This window comes from Pongo pygmaeus, chromosome 7 (assembly GCF_028885625.2).
Source record: "Pongo pygmaeus isolate AG05252 chromosome 7, NHGRI_mPonPyg2-v2.0_pri, whole genome shotgun sequence".
NCBI classification, from domain to species: domain Eukaryota; kingdom Metazoa; phylum Chordata; class Mammalia; order Primates; family Hominidae; genus Pongo; species Pongo pygmaeus.
The window spans coordinates 75,883,562-75,905,281 of record NC_072380.2 but is presented as its reverse complement, the minus strand read 5'-3'; the positions used below and the strand labels follow the sequence as shown (position 1 = coordinate 75,905,281).

Genomic DNA, 21,720 nt, shown 5'->3' with positions numbered 1-21,720 from the left:
ACAATCTGTGTTACCTACTTTAATTCATGATTGAGTATGTAAAAAGAAAGAGAATAATATGTGCTTTCAAGAAAAGTCAGTCTAAAGCAGAAGTAATTTAATCTATGAACTTAATATTGTAAACTATTGAGCTAGATCAGGAAGAGATAACTCTGCTTTGAAGATTGTTTGTCCACAACTGAATCAACTTGGTGGTGTCAATCATTTTTTTCAAAATGTTTTGATGAAAAGATAATAGAACCGCAGTAAAATATTTGATTATGTGTCAGTGTGTGAGTGAGTGAGCACCGCAGAGTCAATCTTCAAGAGGTACTTCACGCACTTGCTAAACCGAACAAACCAGAAAGAATGTTAGCTTCCAGTGGTTGAGAGTTGGAGGCAGACAACAAACACTTATGAGGCCCCCCGTGCGCAGTCTTTGGACAAAGGTGATAGGGAAATCATCAACCACTGTCCCAGCTTAATCCCTGACTTGGTCCTTTCTCTAAGTTTTGCTTCGTCTAACACTCTACCATGCCCTCTTCTCTTCACCTTCCCCTCCTCCCACAATCAATTTTTTTATTTTTCTAGTTTAAAAAACATGCTGGAACATTATGTGGAGGCTATTGATATTAAATAATTAGTTGAGAGTCAAGAAAATGTCCATTATTGAGCCTTCTTTCTTCTGTTCGTCCATCAGTTTCACTCTTCACCATTTTCCATCCTGCCCTGTGTCCTGGGAGGCTCACTGACTAGGTTTACGTCAGTGGTGGATTTTGCTTTGCTTTGTCTTCCTCTATGGCCTCAGGAAGAGTGCAGGAGCTCTGAGGTGGGGAGGAGAGTGACTGTGGGGTATTGTTTTCTCCTGCACCCCCACGCTGTGCTGAGGGCTGGCCACCTTCATTGACAAAGAAACACAGATCCTCCCAAGTCTTCACACAGCCTTCCCTGCCTGTCTCAGGGTCCAGCAACCACTCCCTCCTGCTTCCCCTTCAGGCCTAGGATTGGGCTCTGGATTCTCACTGTTATTATTTCAGAAGTACTGCAATATTACTTGGTAGTTTCTTTGAATGCCACCCTCACCTTTGTAAATAGTTCTTTGTTAAATTCTCCGTATATTACATAACCTGAGTATGTCTGAAATGACTTCTGAGTTTATGGCTTAAAAAACTAGAAAGACAAAGATTCCATTTACTATGATGAGGAAGATGAAAGGTTGGCTTTGGAATAGACAATGTTAAGTTTAAGATGTCCATGACACCTGAGTAGATAAGCAACTCCCGGTTTCAACTTCTCTTCCGTTTTCAACTTCTAAATGGGAAGTTGAAACCAGAAGAGAAATCTGTGCTGAAGATAAACATTTCAGAGACATCACACAGATGCACTATGCCAGAACCCTGACTCATACAGGAGGAGGCCAGTGGCTCACCTAGGTGGCAGGCACAGATGGAAGGACAGCTGATGAGGTGCTGAATGTAGTCAAGGCAAACTCTTTGCCAGGCAGCAGAAGGGCCACATTTTTTGTCACTAAACAGAGGAGAGGAGAGATGCCAGCTCCAGTGAAGGCTTGAGTGAGGGGTGGCTGTGAGCTGTGATTCAGCTCTGATGTCTTCTAACATTACTAGGTCCAGTTTCTCGGCTGTGTCTGAGCTTTTCCCCAGTTAGATCTCTGCCCTCCCACCTGCGCCTTGTCTCCCAAACTCCCCTTCCATAAACCAGATCATTCCCTGGTCCATTTTTCTAGATCCCCCCTGAAGTCTCATTATGGTTTATCCCCTTCTACTTTCCTTTGGAATCTTCTTTTTCTCTTGCTATTACTTAATAGACTTTGATGGACCATTAAACTCAAAGCACAAATCATTAGCCACTGAAAACTCACTCTCTTCCCAAAGCCTCCCTGGGGAGAAAATATTTACATTTCATCCTTTTAGTGCAGCAAAGAAAGAGAAAAAAAGGAGAGACCCTACCCCACTAAACACCCTAGAGGAAAATGGAGGATATGATCAGGACCCTTGAGGTTTTACAATCTGATGAAGCTGGAAGAGATTGGTTGGTGACATAAAAATATAAAGCTGCCAATGAAATTGTAGCATGAGTAAGTTCATGTATAAAAATCTACCTGAGAAAGAAAATTATAGATATTGAATCAGTTAAACTAGGAAGTTTTTAAGGAGCAAGAAAATTCGGGATGACAATTGAAGAACAAGAAAAATGTGAATCATAAGAAAAGAGGTTATCCCTGGTAGTGGAGAAAATAATGGGTGTTTGAATGCACAAATAGAAACAAGAAAGCTGTGTTTTGAATACCCAAGCAGATTTTCTTTGCATAGATGGTGATGAGGAGCAGCAGAACCAAGAAATGAAGAAAATTTAAAGCTAAGGATTTATATCTCAGGCCCAGGATTTCTTGGTAATTATCATCAGTAACTCCTGTAAAAATTTAACAGGGCTTTCAACTTTCCCGTCATGACCCGTAGATGTAGATAACTTTGACTCATCTGACTCCTCATCTTGGATCTGCAGGAAATCCTGTGTCGATAAAACAGCAAAGATGAGAAAACATGGCAGCCCCTGGACAAATCTCCTGGCCTAAGACATTCAATCAGCTTCACAGCTAGACCATGAAGAAAGAGTTCATTCTCACCAGAAAAGTACCAAGCCAAGAATAGTTTATGGAGCATTGGAGAATACCTACAGAGGACACACTTATTACAAAAAGATAAAGATTTGGCTTGGTGAGATTTAATCAATGGTGCTCAGGACAAGAGAGGTACCCCTCTAGATTGGGAGGATTCTTGGATTGGGTACTGAATAAAAAGGATTTTTTTTTTTACATGAAGGCATCAATATCACATCACAATACTTATTATTTTATAAATTATCATAATCAAATTTTAATTTTGGAATTCTGTCATGTCATCATAAAACATAAGTATCTGACAAGTCAACAAGAAATTAAGTAAGAAAGTGCAATTGGACCATCTCTCTGATTGAGTGAATTAATCTGTGTGTGAGTGATGTGCATAAAGACTGCAGCCCAAGAGAGGGATGACATGTGGCCTTGTGCTGACCTAGGCTCCTACCATAGCAGGAAAGCACCATCATCATTTTAATCTTGGAACCGTGTTTATTTTTTCCCCTATAAAGCAGGCACTCATTATGTAATAGTATTATGTTTTCTTTTAGCTCAGAAACAAAATGCAGCTTGAAGAAAACATTTTCCGTTGAAAATGTGATACAAGCTAATTTCTGATTTTTCTGACTACTAAATTACAGATATTAGCAATGAAAACACATAAAGGAGAAGTAAGCCCGTCTGTTGGTCAGAGAAGAATGGGAAAATAAGTAGAGAGTTTAATAAAAATATAAAGGGAAAATTATAAATAAATTAAATTTAAACTGCACTGCACTGCAAACACACTGAGCAAAGAGGGTACTGATACGTCACTATCAAATTCAAATGTCTAAGGGCTACATGGACTAGAGTGTCTTCCCAGTTGTTCTAGCTATAAATGAAAAACACATTAATAACTACTACACAAAGAAAAATTAGTAATAAAAATTGACTACAACCTCCATAACACCCAAATGAATTGCAATTAATTACTTCATTAAAAAGTAAATAAATAAATAAAAAGCTTGCAGGAAGGTATGCCAAGTCTCAAGAAAATGAGTTGTAATATTCTTGGTTAATTACTGCACTTTCCAGTATCTTTCTAGCGTCATATATTTCCTTGGTGCCACTTGTGTAAAAAGTATTCTTTAAGAATTTTGAGGATCAATTAAAATGATGCCCCATGTCATTGGAAGTTAGAGGACAAATTGAGAAAAAAGAACATAAAAAAAAAACCCTCAACAAAACAAGCACCTATTCATCAGATGATTAGTGCAGATTGTCTTCTATGTAGATTCTGGCAGTTGCCAGCCTGTTTCAGTTGTGGCTTTGGTGAAGAAATGATGTGAACTAAAGACCACAAGCGCCATGAGACCCGGCATCTGAGAATCCATGCTCAAATAATTTAAGTCAAATCTAGATTAAACATGCAATGTCAACAATTTTGCTTGTTTGTTGTACTACAGATCTTCATGGATCTGATCTTCTCCTATGCAACAGTACGTTGTGATGTCTAAGAAGGGACAATGTCATAGAGCATTTTCTGATCATATTTAAAGATAGGACCCTTTTTTAAAAATGAACCTATCACTAGTCTTGTCAGATACTATTTTTGTTTCACAAAATATCTCATAATCTTTCATGGGAAATACTTTAGGAAGTTAATAATGTGAAAACACTATGATCATGAGCAAAAAAAGCATTAAATACATCTTGGACTAACCATGCAGTCCTGGAGTTTACTCTGCTATATGTTAGTCAAGGATCTGGCTCAAATATAAAAAAATGAAGACAAAATTTCTTTCTGCCTGTGTGTGCAGTAACCTTATCACTTTTAGTGAGCAAGTAGAGAAGTAAGGACCCAGAAATGAAGGTGGGGTTAGAGAAACTGTGGTCAGGGGTCATTCTAGCCTCAACTCCTAGCCCAGCAAATAGTATATTTTTTTAAATCACTGATAATGTCCTATGGAAGATGGAATTTCTGCCCCAAGGAGCTAATAATAAACTTGGGGAGACCTATAAGAAATTCAGAAAATACATCCAGTGGGATAATTTGGCTAAACACAAGGTTCTGAGAAAGGGATTGAGAGAAGATACAAACTTGTTTTGGAACAGGTGGGGACTGAAAGTTTGCTCAAGGAAGCTTTCCAAAAAAGTAGTCATACAGAAAGCTGAATCCCGAGGGGTGAGTGTGAAACAACCAAAACCATTTTGGGAGGAAGGATACTTTATACAGAAGGATTTAAATACTCATGAAAGTATGGGCAATTGAAGAAGGGCCCGAACCTATTGAGAACCTGGTACTCAGATAGGTTGAAAATCATTAATTATCAACCAATGCTGAGTAAATGAAAAAGATCTTATCTAAGAATGAGGTGATATATTTCAGTTCTAATGGACCTGTTGACTGACTGAATCTAAGTTCATGAAAATACTTGAAACTAGTTTCCTTGTCTCTCTACTGATGGTTAATTATAAGACTAGATGACCTTGGTAGCTGACTTCAGCTATAACAATAATATAAAATAAAGCAATATTAGTTTGTGTAACTAACTTTGTTAGTTATATAAACTAACTTTGTTAGATACGTAAACTAACAAAGAGGAAACTGAGACCCACTGAATTTAAATGACTTTCTCAAAGCCTCACAATGGTAAAGACAGAAGTGGGACTCAAAAACAGGCAGCCTGGCTTCAGAGTTTGCACTCTTAACCACAGCATAAACTGTCTCCCAAGATAGAAAATAAAGATAATAAAAATTATCAGATTTCTATTATTTTCTTTAAACCATAAGAGAGGGAAACAATAACAAGAAAGAGAAACAACATAAGTAAACTCCTTAAAATATAGCATATTTAGTTCAAAACTTTTTTTGATAGTGAAGAATTATGAGGCTACATAGTACTAAATAAATAGGTAAGTATATTCTATTTACACTGAAATATATTCTAATCACTTAAGAAAATGATACTGTGTGGTAATCCACGTCTATTATTTCTAGAGATTCAAGCTAACATTCCAGCTAAGTTCCACATAGAAGTTGTAGAATTGGGCCATGCGCAGTGGCTCAAGCCTGTTATCCCAGCACTTTGGGAGGCAAAGGCGGGTGGATCAGCTGAGATCAGGAGTTTGAGACCAGCCTGGCCAACATGGTAAAACCCCGTCTCTACTAATAATACAAAAATTAGCTGGGTGTGGTGGTACATGCCTGTAATCCCAGCTACTCCGGAGGCTGAGGCAGGAGAATCGCTTGAATCCAGGAGGATGAGGTTGCAGTGAGCGGAGATCGCGCCATTGCACTCCAGCCTGGGCGACAAGAGCAAAACGCCGTCTAAAAAACAAAATGAGGTTGCAGAATTAGTCACAGTTGATAGAAACAGTGGAACAAAGACAGAAAGATAAGCTAATTCCAAATTAACTTTGTGATGCAAATGTTAAATTAACCTACCCTGCAGCCTTATTGTTATGCTGTCTTTGAGGTTTGTAACAAAAGATGTCTTTGAGAATCCATTTATCATAGATCTTTTTTGTTCTTTAGTAACCAAGTCTTCATGCCTGAGTTTCAAGAATATGCGTCTGTTTATCAAAAGTGTTATAGTCAAATTTCATTATTTTTAAGCCAATTCTTTCAAATATTCCTTTAAATTAACTTTATTCTTGATATGAGGTGTTTTTATATATTTTAATGGCTAAATATATAATCAAAAGCATCACAAAACAACACAATGAATAATGAGCCTTGGATTACCCAGTCATCTATGAGAAGCATCTGTCTGTAAAAAATAGTATTTTAAAATTTTAAAAATAGAAATATTTCTTTCTTTGCAAAGAAAGGGCATTTCTGGGGAGACAATATAGAGTGTAAAAAACCTGGGTCTTAAAGAAACTGCACCTCTCTCACTTGCATAGGACAAATTATTTAGCTCTGCTGTGCCTCCATTTTCTCATCTGTAAAATGGAAACAATAGTACTTACTTTGTGGGTAGGGGTTGGGAGGAAGGAGAGAATCAGAAAGAATAGCTAGTAGATGCTGGGCTTAATACCTGGGTGACGGGATGATCTGTGCGGCAAACCACCATGGCACACATTCACCTATGTAACAAACCTGCACATCCCGCATACGTAGCTCTGAACTTAAAATAAAAGTTGGAAAAATCAAAACAAAACTATGAGGTTGGAAGGAAGGGAACAGAATGTAAAACATACATTAAAAGTCTAATAAATATATGTAGCTTTATAAAGGAAGCAAATCCTGACACATGCTACCACATGAATGAACCTTGAGGACACTATGCTAAGTAAAAACCAAAAAAGAAAAAAAAAGTACTAACTTTGTAACATTGAAAGACTAAATGTGGTAAGGACATATAAATCCTATAACATACTTTCTGGCACATAAACATGGTTCAATTAAAGTTATTATATTACCATTGATATTATTTAAAGGATTATTAGAATTTATGACGAAATCTCAATCTCCTATAAAATTTTGACTTTTAGTGATTTATCTCATCATTTGAAAAATATATTTTTTACATGAAAATTAGAGAGATATTTGATGCCAACCCAAGTTATCTAATTCTGTCAGCCATTTGTTTAGAGGGACATACTGATTCAATTCACAAAATTAATGTTGAGTTCCACTGATGGTTAAAAAAAGAGATCTACTTAAAAAACAAAATGAGAAAAAAATGAATAAAGGTGTTGATGAGAACCATTTGAGGATTTTCAGTTCGCCATTGACAGTAAATATGCTCTAGCTTCTTTGTTGTAGATGAAATAAAATAGTCCCTATTGAGTAATGGAACTTAGTTTCTGTCTTGAAGGAATAATTACAGAATAATAATGGGATCACTAAGAAATTTATGAGAATAAAATACGTGCCTTTACTGTAATACCAAGATATGATGAAGTAAAGAAAGCCAATGGACCCATCTCAAAGCCACTTGAAAGTGTTAATGTCTCCCAAATGTCAAAACAACACAATTTAGTTAAAAAATAGTCAAATTCCTTGACTGTGTGTTAACAAAACACATAAAATATACGCTTAAAAGACCAAAGTGTTTACTTTTAACCAGTTTCTTTGAAGTCTTACAAAGAATTCCAAGGTATTACCTTATTGTGTCCCTAGTGCCAGGGCCAGCTTTATGTCATGGAAACAGTACAGTCACATAGGGCCTTGTCCTAAGAAGGGTCCCATGGTTGAGGTTTAATGCTTTGTGACTGTCATCTTAAAATTTCTTAACAATTTTATCTTTGAAATCATTTGTGTTTGTAATGAAGTCTTATGGGACAATGGAGCATGTGTCAAAGGGTTGGAGCCTAGCTCACACAAAATTTTGCCTCCTTCCTGCCTCCCTGATGTGCATTCTAGACTGCCCACTCCGCCATCCCTGGCACTCTGGGAACTATCTAACCTCCTCCTTGATGCCCCTGCCCACGGTAGGTGCCTGTGTGCAGGAAGAGTTGGAATTAGATGTATGGGCTCCTGTGTCTTAGAGTGAAGCATGGTGGCAGCTATCTCAGTTTAAGGCTGGGAGCACAGCAGTACACTCGCAGATGACTACCAAACTCCTCATCCATACCTGAAGAAGGTACCAAGCATACCCTGAAACAGAAGCTATAATTTATTGGGGTGAATTGTCCACTGTGAGCTGTAGCAGTTGTCCTGTAGGAAGGGGAGATGCTTAAGAAGTGGAGTATCCCATTGCCTGAGGGAGCATGACACTAAATAGCAAATGAAATAAATGAGGACATGCCAAGAGAGTAAAAGAAAAGGATAGTTGTATGTGTCAGTACCTTGAATAACATTTCCCCCTGCTTTTTGAATAAGCAGTTTGACATTTTCATTTTTCACTGTGATTTACACATTGTATAACCAGCTCTTCCTACTGCCCATTATGCCGTGCATGCAGTAGGTACTCAGTACATATTTATTTAAAGGATGAGGAATATACTCTTCACTAAAGAGACTGCCATTGTTAATCTTGACAATTTTCACTTATCAAGTAATAAAAAATTACCTTATATTTCATGATGAAGGAGGATGCATCCTGTTAGTAACAAAGGAGAGGAGAGTGATAGTGGCTACTGTCACATTTTTGGCTCATTAGAGAACCTCAACGGAGTTATTGTTCTTCTTCTTGCATAAGTCATAGAAAAGAAGTCTTCTCCTTGCATAAGTCATAGAAAAGGATTATGTAATGTCCAAATTCAGCACCCTTTACTCTTGCTTCATTGCAAGAGCATTAAGGAGCCCAAGGTATGGAGCTCAAAACATCTTTTTTTTTCAAATAATTTCAGCTTTATCCCCATTTTAAGATTGATTTTTGTATGAGATTTCCTTTGAAAAAAAAGTTTAAAAATTACTACCAGAAGAGGAAGCCTGGAGGCTTCTAATTATGGGAAGATGAAGTGGACATGATTTAATTCATTTCTTCTTAGTAAATCTAAAATCCCTGGACATTATATATATATACACATATATTTAAAAAATAATGAGGACCTTAAAAGATGGAGAAAAGAAGGAACCATCCAGTGACTATGAGACCTAGAAATGACACTACGGCAAGTTCTCTGCATTTTCCTTTTGCCTCATGTTCCAGACTTGATGCTGAAGAAGTTGTCAACTCAGAAATGCTAACCCTTATACACCAAAAATAAAAGAAAACAAAATAAGAAAGCCCCAAGAAAAGCCTATTAAATATAGCCAAAAACCAGGAAAGGGGCAACCTACCAAAACAGTACCCTATTAAACAGTAATCATTCTGCTGTAGCTAAACACAACAGAAAAAAACTGTGGTTCCACCCCCAACTATACCACCTAGGTCTGAGTGGGAAGCCTAAAATTCCACACTCATGAGGCTGTAACAAGGTGCCCCAGTTGCTACCAGGCTGGTATCAGAAAAAGCCAAGTAGATAGCTAGGACTTTCATCCATCTGCTAATAAGCAGTCCCCCCGACCAATCCCTTACCCAATGCCATACAAAACAAAATGGGGATCTTGAACTTCCATCTCCACTCAGAAATAATGAGATACCCATCCTCTTCATTGCTGGGGTGCTGTCAGAAAAAGCTCAGTGAGGGGTCAGGACCTTCAATATCAGCAAGCAGTAATGAGGCTACCCCATTGTGGTGTCTGTGGAAGCCATATGGGGAGCTGGAAATCTCACCCTTGCCCAGCAGCAATAACACCCCCTATATTTATTGTTTATTTTCTCAAACGTTGTCCAGATTAAGAAATTTGTATCATTCCATCTTCTGTTTCATTGATTTCTTCTTTCTTCTGTTGATTTCATAAGTCAACAGAAGCTGAGTGCCACTAATGAGATAGCCCTTCCCTTCCCCTAACAAAGCAAGATCGTGGAAGACCAGTTAAACAAAGTTTTAAATAGGATCCAAAGTCTCATATAATACAAAAATGTATAATAAAAAATTCAATAGAAAATCACTTCCATACTTAGATATAAGAAGATCTCAAACTGTGTAAAAAATGTCAATCAATAGATGTCAACACTGAGATGGTAGACATTAGAATGATTTGACAAAGACTTTTAAGGCAGCCATGATACAAATGTTTTAATCAGCAATTACAAACATGCTTCAAACACATGAAAAAAATAAGAAGCCTCAGCAAGGTTATAGAAAGCCTCAGCAAAGACATAGAAAATATAAAGCAGAACCAAATGGAAATTTGAGAACTGAAAAATACAATAACTGGCATAAAATGCTCAATAGATGCACAAATAGCAGAATGTGGGAGACAGAAAAGAATCAATGAAATCAACGAAGCAGAAGATGGAGTAATACAAATTATCTAATCTGGACAATAGTTGAGAAAATAAACAAAAGAATAAATAAACAAATAAACAGAGCCTCAGTAACTTGTGGAGTATAACAAAATATATAACATTCCTATCATCAGAGTCCCGTAAGAGGTGAAGAAGAGTGAGACTGAAAAAGAAATTGAAAGAATAGTGGTTGCAAAGTCCCAAATTTGGCAATAGATATATACCTACAGATTCAAAAAAGCTGAATGAACACTAAATAGGGTAAAACCCTAAATATTTATTCCAAGACACAGAGTATTTACATTTCTGAAAACTAAAAACAAGGAAAATTTTGAAAACAGCTGGAGAAAAAAATACCTTATAAATATAAGTGGAAAACAATTTGAATGACACAGAAGATAACTCATCAGAAAGCATTGAGGCCAGAATAAAATGGTATAATATATTTTAAGTGTTGACAAAGCAGAACTATCAAGCTAGAATTATATACCCAGTAAAAATATCCTTCAGCAATAAATGAAAAATTAACACATTCTTGGATGAAGGAAAACTAAGAGAATCTATTATCTGTAGATCTACCTTAAAAGAATTACTAAAAGAAGTTCTATGAACATAAGGAAAATGATTTTTTAACAAAGTAACCTTAGAATATCTGAGGAAAGAAAGAACATGATAAACAAAAATATAGCTAAACTGAATGGGTTTTCTTCTCTGGAGTTTTCAAAATGATGCTTTAAAGTAGAAGCAAAAATTATAACGTTGTCCACTGTGTTTCTAAGGACACGTACAGAAAATATTTAAGACAATAATATTGTATACGGGTCAAGGTAAAGGGATGTAAAGGGAGTTAAGGTTTCTATACTCTATTCAAATCTCTATAATAATAACAATAACCTGTGTATTTAGTGGTTGCTATATAAAAAAGACACTCAAAAACATTATCAGTAAATCAAAATGGAATTTTAATAAATGTACAAGCAACTCACAGGAATGAATAAAAGAAAAATAATAAAATAAATAGAACAAGAAAAGCAAAAGAAAAAGAAAATTGTTGGCTTTAAACCTTAATTATATTAGACGTGAATGACCTAAATAAACCAATTAAAAGACAGAGATTGGAAGAATGGCTAAGAAAACATTACCAAATATATGCTATTGATCATAATCTCACCTCAAATATGATTATATAGGCAGGTCAAACAGCAAAAATATGCAAATATTAATCCAAGAAAAGCAGAGGTGGCTTTATTACTATCAGATGAAGTAGAGTTCAGAAAAAGAAAATTACCAGAGACAGAGAGAGTGATATAGTGATAAAATGGTCAATTTACCAAGATGACATCGCAATTTTAAACATGTATATACCAACAATAGAGTAGCAAAATATGCAAAGCAAAAGTTGATAGAATTGAAAGGGGAATAGACAAATCCACAATTATGTAGAAAGATTTTAACACCTCTCTGTCAACAATTAAGAGAACAGCTAGACAGGAAATCAGCAAGGATATAGAAGAACTCATCAGCACTACCATCCTATAGGATCTATTCAACATTTATAGTACACTCCACCCAACAGGAGCAGAATGCACATTCTTTTCAAGTTTTCTCAGAACTTATATGAAAATAAACCATATCCCGGGCCATCAAGTGAAGCTTTACAAATTTCCAACCCAAAGGCATCAAATTAGAAATCAATAAGAAAAATAAAAGGAAAATATCCAAGCACATGCAAACTAAACTATACATTTTAAATAATGTATTGGTCAAAGAGAAACTCTCAAGGAAAACAAAATACATAGAACTGAATGCAAATAAAAATACAATATATCAAAATTTGTAAAACACAACCAAAAGAGTGCTGACAGAGAAATTTATCACACTTAATGAATACATTGGAAAATACGACAACTCTCAAAGCAATAACCTGAACATTCAGATCAAGAACCTGGGAAATGAAGAGTGAAATAAACCCAAAGCAAGCAGAAGAAATGCAATAATAAATTATAGAAATCAATACAATTTAAAACTGAAAATATAGATTAAATAAATGAAACTGAAATCTAGTTCTTTTAAAAATCAATAAAATGACTCTTGGAAAACCGACAAGGAAAAGAAATAAGACACAAATTACCAATAACATAAATAAAATGGAAGGTATTGCTATAAGCCCTGTAGAGCTTAAAAGAAAAATATGAGATTACAAAGAACGTCTCCACACACACAAATTTAACAACTTAGATGACATAGACCAATTTTACAATAAACACAATCTATCACAACTGACTCCATATGAAATCAATAATTTGAATAGCACTGGAACTTTTTAAAAAAGAAAACTATAGACTAATATAAGTGGAAAAATTCTTAACAAATATTATAAAATAGTATACAGCAATATATTAAGAAATTATACAACATGACTAAGTACAGTTTTTAATTTTTCCTACCCTAGGGGTGTAAAGTTAGTTAGAAGTTCAAAACCCATCAACATAATCCCACCATATCTACAGGCTAAAGTTGAAAAATTAAATGAGCATATTAATTAATGGAGAAAAACATTTGAAAAGCTCAATATTAACTTATGATTAAAGATTCTGAGAAAAATTGGAATAGAAAGGAATTTCCTCAAATTGATAAAGAATATCTACAAACTTACAGATAACTTTACATATAATGGAGAGAAACAATGTTTTCTCAAAAATGGGGGAAAAGCAAGGATATCTGCTCTTATCATTCTTATTCCATAGAGTGTTGGAAATTTTAGCTTGTGCAATAAGGTAAGAAAAGCAGAGAAAATGCATGCAGACAAGAAGGGAAGAAATAAAGCTGTTCTTATTTTTAGATGACATAATTGTCTATATGAAAAATCCTCAGGAATTTCCAAAAAAAATTCCTAGAACTCAGAAGCAAGCTCAGCAAGGTGGCAGGACCCAAGATAAGCAAAAATTAATTTTATTTTTAAATGCTAGCAATAAACACAAATAAAATTTTAAAATATAGTACAAGTTAAAACTGCTCAAAGTAAATGCAATACTTACGTATAAATCTGGCAAAGCTCATATGGGACTTATATCTGGAACACCTGGACAAGGTGATTAAAGAAATCAAAACTTAAATGGAGAGATATACTGTGTTTATGGCTTGGAAGACTTAGCATATAAAGATGTCAATTTGCCCTTAAATTAACACACAGCTTTAACACTAGCATTACCAAAATCCCAGAATGATTTTTTTGTAGATATAGATGGGCAAAGAAACTAAATAGCTAAACAATTTCATGAAGAAGAAGGAGGAGAAGAGAATAAGTCTCTTTGATTTCTTTACAATAATCAAGATTGTGTGGTTTGGTAAAGGGAAAGACACATAGATTAATGAAAAAGAAGAGATAAAGCAAAAATACACCATCCAAATTTGCCCAACTGAGTGTTTTATTTATTTATTTATTTATTTATTTGAGACAGAGTCTTGCTCTGTCACTCAGGCTGGAGTGCAGTGGTGCAATCTCGGTTCACTGCAAGCTCTGCCTCCTGAGTTCATGCCATTCTCCTGCCTCAGCCTCCTGATTAGCCAGGACTATGGGGTCCCACCACCACACCCGGCTAATTTTTTTTTTTTTTTTTTTTTGTATTTTTAGTAGAGACGGGGTTTCACCGTGTTAGCCAGGATGGTCTCCATCTCCTGACCTCGTGATCCGCCTGCCTCGGCCTCCCAAAGTGCTGGGATTACAGGCATGAGCCACCGCACCAGGCCCCAAATGAGTTTTGACAAAGGAACTAAAAGTTCACCATTTTGACAAGGTGCAAGTTTTGAGTTTGACAAAGGTTCAAAAGCAATTTAATGCAGGATGGATATCCTTTTTAGCAAATGGTGCTAAAGCAATTGCCCATTCATCAAAATAAGACAGAAAAAAAGAGAAAAACAAAAAGAGAAATTAAAAGAAAAAGAATCTCAACCGAATTCTCTCAGCTTATACGAAAATGTCACTCAAAAATAACTTAATATAAGTGTCCACCAACAGATGAATGGATAAAGAAAAATGTGGTACATATATACAATGGAGTACTATTCAGCCATAAGAAGAATGAGATTCAGGCATTTGCAAAAACATGAATGGAACTGGAGATAATTAAGTTAAGTGAAATAAGCCAGGTGCAGAGAGACAAACATTGTATGTTCTCGCTTATTTGTGGGATCTAAAAATCAAAACAATTAAACTCATGGAAATAGTAGCAGGATGACTACCAGAGGCTGGGAAGTGTTGTCAGAGGTTGCGGGGAGTGGTGAAGGGGATGTGGGGATGGTTAATGGGTACAAAAAAATAGCACGAATGAATAGGGCCTAGTATTTAATAGCACAACAGGGTAACTACAGTCAATGATAATTTATATATTAAAAATAACTAAAAGAGTATAACTGTTTGTAATATAAAGCATAAATGCTTCAGGAGAAGGACACCCCATATGCCATTATATGATTATTATGTATTGCATACCGATATCAAAACATCTCATGTACCCCATAAATATATATACCTACTATGTACCCAAAATAACTAAAAATTAAAAATAAAAAACTCAATATGCATCACAAATTTACATGTAAAATATACAACTGTAAAACTTTTAGAAAAAAAAAAAGGAAAAGTGTTGGGATCTAGGCCTAGGCAAAAAATTGTCAGATTTGACCCAAAGGGCACACAATACATAAAAGGAAAAAAATGATAAAGTATACTTAATCAAAATTCAAAACTTTTGCTCTGCAAAATACCCTTTTAAAAGGATGAAGAGATAAGCTACATGATGGGAGAAAAATATCTGTGAACCATATATCTGACAAAGGGTAATATCTAGAATATATAAAGAACTCTCAATTTCTTCAATAAAAAAGCAAACAATCCAATTAAAACATGGACAAAAGATATAAAAAGACATTTCACTGAAGAAAGTATACAGATACAAAATACGTAATTAGTAGATATTAGAAATTATGCAGATGCAAATTAAAACCACAAATAGATACCATTACACTATCAGAATGACTAAAATAAAAAAATAGTCACAGCACCAAATGATGGTCAGGATGCAGAGGAACTGGATTACTCATATTTTATTGGTGGGTACTGGTGGGAATATAAAACAGTAGAGTCACATCGGAAAACAGTTTGGCAGTTTCTTAAAAAAGTAAACATGCACCCAACATATGACCCAACAATTATACTCTTGAACTTTCATACCCAATAAATGAAGACTTGTGTGCACACAAACAGCTGTACACAAATGTTTATTTTGTAAAGTTTATTCATAATAACCCTAAACTGGAAACAACCCCGTTGTCCTTCAGTGGGCAAGTAGTAAACAAACTGTGCTACATCTACACCAAGGAATACTATTTAGCTATAAAAAGGACTGAACTATTGAAGTAGGCATCTGCTTAGAAGAATCTTTACAGAGTGTGCTTAATGAAAAAGAAATGCAGGCCCCAGTGGTAAAATAGCCTATGATTTGAATTATCTAACATTCATGAAAGGCAAAGTGACACAAACGGAGGAGACGTTTCCAGGGGCTAAGGAGGGGTAAGAGGGAAGGGACTGTGGCTGTAAAAGGGCAACAAGACGGATCCCTGTAGTGAGGAAATGTTCTGTATCTGGATTGTGTCAGTGTCAATCTTCTGGGTATACTATGCTATAGTTTTGCAGAATATAGTCATTGGGGGAAATGGGATAATGCGTATATGGGATGTCTCTATAATTTCTTACAACTGCGTGTGAATCTACAATTCTATACACAAATTCTTTAATAAAAAAACTTTTTAAAATCATAAATTTATGAACATTTAAGAAGGACTCATAGCAACTGCATAAAATAGATTATGCTTTTTAAATAATTAGGTTCATGAATAGCTCAAGAACTTAGCAAAGGTAAAAGCTTACCACCTATATTTTTTAGAAGTCCTTTCTGTCTTGAATAGCATCCAGCAGACTAAAATGAAAAATGGAGTAACATAATTAAAAAACCTTTAATAGAAAATTGTAAAGGATTTATATTTAGTATTTCCCAACAAAACAATGAAACTGGAAAGCTTTGTTTCAGTTGAAATCATTACAAAATTGCCACAAATAGGAATGTACCAAAAATTGGAGTAATGGAAAACCTGAAGAGGAATTCATTGAGCAATCTGCTATAGTCATGAAAGTGTTAATGCACATTTCTAAAAATCCCAGTCCACATGCTTATGTACTTCCCAGGAACCTTTGCATTCTAGCTTTTTAATATATGCCTTGGGTGTTTATTAATAGGCACTTTGGAAAATCATTTAGGCCACTGGCTTCCTTCCTCTTAGTGTGGGGAAATAGTAATTTGCTAAATAGCAACTCATTAATGTGAAAGAGTTAATGGAAAGACTATGTTATGCATTTTGATAATCTACTTCAGTAAATATAACTACATAATGATGATTATTTAGAAATATAAGTAGTAAAAGTAAATCTAAATAAAGACATTATTTATAAAGTTAGGGCCAGTCATATTTTCCCCTGTATTGGTAGGATAAAAGTGATTTTTTTTTAGTCGTTTTAATTCTAAACTGTTGGTAATTTGGAATGAAGAAGAAAAATAAATCATTTCTGGGGAAGTCCAGAGAAAGAAGCTTGGAATAAGGATGATTATGGCAAGTTCTTTATCCTTGAAATTTTTCCGTGTGTTATCAAGTGATCTACTTTCCCTCTCCTTTTACTTTTTTCACAAGGCAAAGCCTTCCAGCCAGTTCAATGGTGGGAGTCTCCGCCTGCTCTTACTGCACAATCATTTCCCATTGAGGAAGAATGTGAAAATGACGCACAGGTGAGGGAGGCATACTATAAGACCACTTCTTACCTTTCGTTTCCTGGAGCCAATCTGAATGAAGACCCAGAGAGAGGAGAAGGGAAAGAGAAGCTGCCAAAAACAGACAATGGGAGAAAAGAAGTGATCACCAAGAGCATCCTGGGATGAAAATGAGGAAGGCTGGAGATTTGTCATTGTCAGTGTTGTCATTTTCTGTTGTATTTTAAATCTGAGAGCTTTTATGGTGGGAGTATATGTGCTGTTTTATAATAGCTTAGAGACAATTTTTCATTGGATGTTTTAGTCCATTTATTCCTTAGCACTTGTAAAAGTCACAGGCAAAAATCAAACATGCAAGCAAATCCCAAACTCTCTATATGTACAATGGTGAATTCTAATTATTTTTCAAATTTGTTCAGTTGTTATAGTTATGCCATTGCTGTGTGTTGGTATTTATCTTTTTTATTAAATACATATTCACTAATCTGTCTGATTTATGATTGTTTTGTTTAGCTTTCTTTACTCCTTGTTTGTATTTGGGCCTGAGGTTTTAGAAGATGATCTGACAAAAGTGTATTTCAATCTGGGAGAAGTGATCATTGCTCAATAGCCATGATTGATCATTGATCATTAACCATGGATTAGCCATGGGATGACTTGTCCTAGAGGATGAGGTTTTAGCCCCTGTCATTGTCACTCTATCTTATGTGGGGCTTAGAATCTCATCAAATTTTTCTTTGATGCTTCTGGGCTATCATTATCCATTTGCTCAGAATGTGTCAGTCCCAGCCCAGTGATGCCTAACCAGGAGCATTATTGGGTCACTGCACACAGTTTTGTGATTAATTCATTTAAAAATAAACTGTCCTTGAATTATGCTGAGTCGCGTCATCCATTTCCTGAAGAAATCCTGATTGATATACCTAGTCAATAATTAGGTGTGAGACCAGCCTCTAAAAAGGCACTCTAGTTGGATACTTTACAGATACTGTATTTCCAGTGCCTGTGCTCCACTGGTCCCTTGGATTAAGGAAAACTGGTAGAGATACTTTTCAAAGTAAACAAAAGGAACATATTTGCTTCCCTGAAGGGTCCTTGGGGAAGGCAGATAGGTCTGGTGGGGATTTGCAACATTCTGCATAATGCTGTCTGCCTCTGTCTCTAAGAGGGCCTAGCACGTAGTCCATGCCAGATGTATTCTATATTCTCCAGATCCATTTTTCTTCCTTTTGCACCTTGCTTTCTGCCTGTGAAGGCTGAATCTCGTGGACTGCATCAACTGGTTCTGCACAGGCTAATAGTTAGGTTCAGCCAATGGGGAGGCTTGGCAAGAGAAAAAGGAAAAACAAATGAGGTCAGGGCAAATATTACCCTGGTTTCCTACATAAGGGGTCATCTCAGGCTGACCATGTCCCTTCACCGAAAGTCACTTCTCTCCGGATTCCTTTTGTATGTAACTATTCTGTATTTCAGTAATTTCTCCCATCTGTCATCCCTCAAGACTAGGGGCAATAACAGCCCACCTGCTGTTAGCCCTCGGTTCCTCAACCATACCTTGTGAATTCCCTATACCCTGCACACACCTTTGTGATTAATTCAGATGAAAATAAACTCTCCTTGAATTATGCTAATGTGTGAGTGTCATCTGTTTCTTGTTGAAATCCTCGTTGATATAGCTAGTCAATAATTAATAGTTAATAGTTATTGAATGTTTACTATTCTAAAAGATGCATGGGTACAGACACATTAAATCATCTCAATAGGAAATATCAAGAGATACTATTATTATCCCTATTTCACAGCTTAGAAGAGATTAAGCCATATCTCTGGGGTGCACAACAAAAAAGTGGTGGGATGTGATTTGCACCAGAGCATTCTTCTGTCTCCAGAGTCTGGGCTCTGCACAAATGCCCATTCAATGAATGAATGCAGACAGAAATACCTGAGAGTTTCAGTTTTACTGTTCTTTCAAAAGTACTGGGTATGATCATTTATATTTTTAGCTGCTTAAATCTATAAAAGTCACCTCATTTTAATTTGCATTTTGTTCATTAAAGATAAATATTTATTTCCGTATGTTATCCCTATTTATTTGTCCTCAAAAGGGATTGTGTTTGTGGTATTTGACTGTTTATCTGTTGAGATCTTTGAATGCTTTTTATATTTAATGAGCTCTTTATGTAATAAAACTTTCCTAACTTTATGCATTTTAATTTTTATATTTTTAGAATGACAAAAATTTATATTTTTTATAATTTTATTCATTTAGATAAAGGTTGTTTTAAATATGCAGTCATTGAAGTATGTTTATTAAACACATAGAAAGAAAGAAAAAAATAGTAAAATTCCTTTAGAATCATGCCAGTCAGAGATAACTATTGTCCCTAATTTGAGCTACTTTCATATAGGCTTTGCTTGATATCTGTGAATGATGTTTTACAGTATAATCTGTTTTGAAACGTTTGAATTTAAAGTACTGTGAATATCTTTGCATTTCTTTATATTTTTGTGTGTGTTATCTGATTTTATTTTCATTTATAAAATTTGTAATTAAAGTGCATGTTCATTGTAAAATATTCAACTAATAAAGAAATGCCCTGCTGTTGTGACAGCCCACACTATACATGGGAAGATGCTCCTAATGGCTTGTTGTATGGGCACTGGATCTCTTTCTTTGTACGTACAAACATGTTTACATGTATGTATGCTATGGGCATATTATTGGCTTAACCAGCCCTCTATTTTTTATATTTATGCTGTTTCCAGTGTTTCACTATGATATTAAAGCCCAAGGCTCTTGGTAGCTCATAATTGAGGCCGGTGTCTTTGAGAAAAAAAAATTGAACAAAATGCTCAAATTACAACTTTTTGTGGGCTACTAAAGTAAGGATATATTTTCTTCTAGGAGTGCTCAAAGAGAAAATAGTGAAATAATGAGCCACATCTTTCACAACGTGCTAAAAATAAAGTAAGAAAATAAAGTAAACTAATAAGGTAAATAAACTAAGAAAACCAATGAGTAACAAGAGTGAAGTCCTAATAAGAAGTCTCCCATCAAAGAAAGGCTCAGGGCCTGATGGTTTCACTGCTGAATTCTACAAAATATTTTAAGAAGAAGTAACATCAATTCTAATAATAAACTTAGGAATTTGCTTCATAGGAAAATTTTCTTTTATAAGTTATATTTCATTATATAAATGATGTTTATAATAGAAAGCTTAAACATTAAATATAAGAAATCTAAAGAAAATAAAATTTCTCCATAATTCTTATTAACCAGAGATAGTCACAGGTCTCATTTTAAAGTAAATTCATTTGTAATTTTCCCTCCTTGTGAAAAGATCATGCCTTACTTATTACTATGGAATATTCAAGGTCAGGAATAAATGGTTGAAGTGATTGGGTGTTGTGCTCAGTGAGCTTGTGTTTCTCTGCCTCCTACTGCATGGCAGAGTTTCTCAGAAGGCCCTGACCCCTTCCCATTCACTTATTGCTATCATTGCTTCCTATTGATTATGATCACCAATATCCTTCCATTAAACCACAGAGTGGTTTCCATTACTTGATGCCAAGAATGGCAAATGACCCACTGTGAAGTGTCAGTTTCAATATTGTTTTTCCAAATTACTTTGTAGTTCTCTCAACACCATTTATCGAATAGTCCTTACCTTTGTACTTTCTCACTCCTAGCATTCTGTTAAACAACTGGACTCTTTCTAGACCACATTCTTCCTTTAATCAATCTGAATAATTTTCAATTTTGGCATTTATTTTTTTAGCAGCACCTTCATTTATTCAACAAATATTTATTGGCAGCTACTATGTGTCAGTCATGATAGTGATTAAAACTGATAAGGATATAAAGACAGAGAGTGTGGTGGGATAGGCTATTTTATTTAAAGTGGTCAGAGATTTCTCTGATAAAGTGAGAGGTGAGCCAAAAACTGAATAAAAGGAGGGAAGGAGCTATGTGACTATTTCAGGGAAGATCATTTCAATCGGAAGAAAAGACAAATACAAAAACCATGAGGTTTGAACAGGTCTGGTGCATCTATGAAAGGGTTTTGAGCAAGAGAATGAAAATCACTGACTTTTCTGCTATTATTTTGAAAATAGACTGTGGGGGGCATGGCACAGTGGAAACTGGGATGGTAATTAGGAGGTCTTTGCAATAATCAGGTGAGAGATTTATAATATGTGTCAAACATGGAGGGTACTAACTCTTGGATGGGGATAATGAGGATTAGCTGTGAACCTCTAAAGGACTAGCAGCACAGCTTATTAGTCATTATTTTCCTGGAATCCTCAAGTGTGGACCTGGCACTATGTTCAATAAGTGCTCCTTGGATGAAGTCCATTATTGGAATTTGGAGACTAATATGGCCAAGATTCTGTCCTGCTCGACTTTCAGGCCACAGGTCTCAACTCTCTACTAGTATCTCTCTAAATTTGGACCCTTCCCCTGGAAGAAAATGCCCCACAGAGTTGTCTTATTTTCTGTTCTCCCGGGATTTTC

General features: G+C 35.4%; 1 long non-coding RNA gene across 1 annotated transcript in view; it reads left to right on the top strand.

The window, feature by feature from the left end:
- LOC129042581 (uncharacterized) overlaps positions 1-17,296 on the top strand; it is a 525,503-nt gene extending 508,207 nt beyond the window's left edge. Inside the window, exon 6 of the long non-coding RNA XR_008504153.1 lies at positions 17,128-17,296. This is a non-coding gene — a long non-coding RNA (uncharacterized LOC129042581). The remainder of the gene's footprint in view (positions 1-17,127) is intronic.
- Positions 17,297-21,720: the final 4,424 nt, after the last annotated feature.